Genomic DNA, 3,798 nt, shown 5'->3' on the forward strand with positions numbered 1-3,798 from the left:
TGATGTCTAAGCTAACAGGAGAGAGAGGTCTTAAATGGACCAACTTTGGGAAGTCTAGCAGGCATGAGATTAGAAGCAATCAGGATTAGAAGGATGTGCAACACAGAGGTTATGAAGTCATGGGAATAAAACATAGCACAAGGAATACAGGCAATGATGTTGTATGGGGACAGCTACAACTGTGAGCATAGCATAACATGTAAACTTTCTGGATCACTGTAGTATACCTGAAATTAATGTAACATTGTGTGTCAACTATACTTAAATTTAAAAAACAAAACGGTTAAGAGGCACCTGGTGGCTCAGCAGGTTGAGCGGCCTACTTCGGCTCAGGTCATGATCTCATAGTTTGTGAGTTCAAGCCCCACATTGGACTCACTGCTGTCAGTGCAGAGCCCACTTCGGATCCTCTATCCTCTCTGCCCCTCCCCGACTTGTGCTCTCACTCTCAAAAATCTTTAAAAAAAAAAAAATTATTTTTTATTTTTTTTAATGTTTATTTTTTGAGAGAGAGCACGCCAGCAGGGGAGGGGCAGAGAGAGAGGGAGACAGAATCCAAAGCAGGCTCCAGGCTCTGAGCTGTCAGCACAGAGCCCGACGTGGAGCTCAAACCCACAAACCGTGAGATCATGACCTGAGCCGAAGTCTGACGCTTTAACCAACTGAGCCACCCAGGCGCCCCAAAAATAAAAATTTTAAAAAAGGTTAAGAGGAGCTAAAGAATATGGAAGGCCTCCTCAATGCAAAACAGAAGAAGGCCACAAAGAACCTCATGGAAGACCTACTGTTAAGGAGAGTGGTCAGGTAGGAGGAAAGAACAGTGCCTCCAAAAGGAAGCGGTTGAGCAGCCAGTACTTGGGAAGTCAGTGCAAGCAATGAGAAGTGGGGGAAAAAATTGGCAAGTACAGCCAACCCTTTTTCAAAACATAGTTGAATACCTTATAAGCCAGACTCTAAGACTGAACCGAAGTCAGGTCCACTGACTTCTTTGTAAATGAAAGAGAAGAGCACAAACTCCAGGAATGAAGATAACTTACAGGTGTATACTCTGATTCTTCAATAATTCTATGTCCTTTACCAACAACAGATTCAAGGATAGGCGGGGTGCCTGGGTGGCTCAGTTGGTAGAGCGTCCAACTTTGGCTCAGGTCATGATCTCACGGTCTGTGGGTTCAAACCCTGTGTAATAGGCATGTGACCCAATTAAGACCGTAAGACACAGGACAAATTGGGCAGTTTCTGGGAAATAGCTTCCCAAAAAAGATAAAAACCAGCCCTCTTTAGTATCCTCTGGATGCTGATGTAAAGCATCAATGTAAATCGTATTCTGTGATTGTGAGGGGAGCCAGCTGCTCAGCAAACCCAAACTACAGTGGACAGAGTAGATTGATAAAAAAAAAATCTGGATTCTCAATGGCATTACAGCTGCCATGAGCCCATCTGAGTGAGTTCCAGACAACTTATGTGAGAGACCAAGTTTCCTTCCACTTCAGCTGGTTTAGTTAGTATTTGCTGTAAAATACAACTAAAGGCATTCTAACATTAAAGGCACAGGACACTGAGTCTGCTTATCTGTGCTATAAAAAAGATCAGGAAAGGGGTGCCTGGCTGGCTCACTCATTAGAGTATGTGACTCTCGATCTCAGGGTTGTGAGTTCAAGCTCCAGGTTGGATGTAGAGATTGTTTAAATAAACTTAAGGGGTGCCGGGGTGGGTCAGTCAGTTAAGTGTCCAACTTTTGACTATGGCTCAGGTCATGATCTCACGGTTCACGGATCCAAGCCCCACATGGGGCTCTACACTGACAGTGCAGAGCCTGCATGGGATTCTCGCTATCTCCCTCTCTCTCTACACCTCCCCCACGGGCATGCACACACAAGTTCTCTCAAACTTAAAAAAAAAAAACTAAAGGGGCACCTGGGTGGCTCAGTCGGTTAAGCATCCAACTTCAGCTCAGGTCATGAGCTCACGGCTCGTGGGTGTGGGCCCTGCATTAGGCTCTGTGCTGACAGCTCTGAGCCTAGAGCCTGCTTCGGATTCTGTGTCTCCCTCTCCCTCTGCCCCTCCTGTGCTTGCAGTCTGCCTCTCCTCTCAAAAATAAACAACAACAAAAAAATTATTTTTTTAAAAACCAGGAAAGAAATGGAGTATGTAACTGTACAGGGAATTCAAGCTTTGAAAGCCAAACCACTGTAGTCTTGGAGTTCAAGAGAAAGCCTTTACTATGGGAATGCCTCTCCTTAGCAGCCCTACCCCAGACAGCATTTCTAACACAAAACTATACTCCTCTCCCAGAACTCTCAAGTCTGAGCCCAAAAAGAAAGAAAGGAAAAAGGTAGGGTAATGTTCTCCTCAAGCATCAAGGGGCCAATGATGCAGGGAGGGGAGGATGTTGAATGATGGAAGCAAGGCCTATTCAAAGCACATCAGAAGTCCCTGGATGAACTGGCTTTCAGCAACCTCCCCTACCCAACATCCTAGCAATGCTAAATTCTTGCCCAATGATGTGAATTTGAACATGAGGACTCCCCTGAAACACAGTATTTGCTCTGGTTGGAGAGCAAACCTTGCTGGAAATCTCACAGCTCAGAAAGTCAATGTTTCTCTAAAGAATTGGGGTAGGCTCTAGAGTATGGCCTCTATCATGAATGCACCAGGGATATCAAGGTCTATATCCTGCAAAGTGACTGGGACACCAGGCCTGAGGGGCTTATCTCCTATGTCTGGGGACAGAGGTGAGCTCAAGCTCCAGGTAAACTATCAGGGAAACAACTGTCACTCAGGTAGCATAAGTAACAAGCACTGGAAAAGGCTGAGTATATGGATAATCCCACATCCTCAGCCCCCATAACCTGTTAGAAGCTCTAGCTCACTTCACCTAAAATCAAACTGTCTTTCTGCAAATCTGTTTCCCTTCCTAATTTTCTCAGGGACTACCCTTCTCTATCACCCCTGTAATCCATACTGAAATAATCTTTGACTTCTCTTCTTCCACAGAGCAAGTCAATCTGGGTACGTACATGCCCACACCTTCCCTTTGCCATTATTCTCACTAACCCAGTCTACTGCACAAAAATTTTTGCCAATAAATTTCCCAATATTCAAGGAAATCCCTTTATGTTCCTGTCTTTCCAGCAAAAACCTCTGATTATGCCCTTAGTGCCCTCTTAAATAGTCTTGACCTCACCTTTCCATCTAACATCCCACCTTCATACATACACATATGTGGACACACAAACCTCTGCTCAGGTAAAGGAAAGAGACCAATAAGAGCCAACATTCACTAAGTACTTACATGCCAGATACCGTGCTAAGTATTTGACAAGTACTATCTCCCTTAATACTAACAATCTCCACTCTAGAACACAAGTGCTATTACCATCTCCATGTTACATGAAGAAACTGATGGTTATAGAGGTTGTATAATTTATGCAGGGTTTCAAAGCTAATTAGAAGTGGCCATGCAATTCGAAATCTTGCGTCTGGTCAGAGTACTTTACTCAACTGCTACATAACACCATCTCCCACATGGGCTAGCCTTGCAGGGAATAATCAGTTAACTTACGTCAAGTCCTTCCTCTTTCCAGTATCATCTGCGAAAGGCCACTTAAGAAGAGTGAAGGCCACATCCAGTTGGAAGGGTTTCCCATGACTAAACATCAAGTAAGATGTTGCAGTCACATTTTTATCCATTTCACACTCAAAACCAAGCTCCCAAATAACCCCTTCTGCAGCTGCCTCACTGTACATAGTCATCTTCATTCAGTCCATCCCAAAACAAATTCTGACAATGACACG

The sequence above is a fragment of the Acinonyx jubatus genome, chromosome D3 (assembly GCF_027475565.1).
Source record: "Acinonyx jubatus isolate Ajub_Pintada_27869175 chromosome D3, VMU_Ajub_asm_v1.0, whole genome shotgun sequence".
Classification (NCBI taxonomy): domain Eukaryota; kingdom Metazoa; phylum Chordata; class Mammalia; order Carnivora; family Felidae; genus Acinonyx; species Acinonyx jubatus.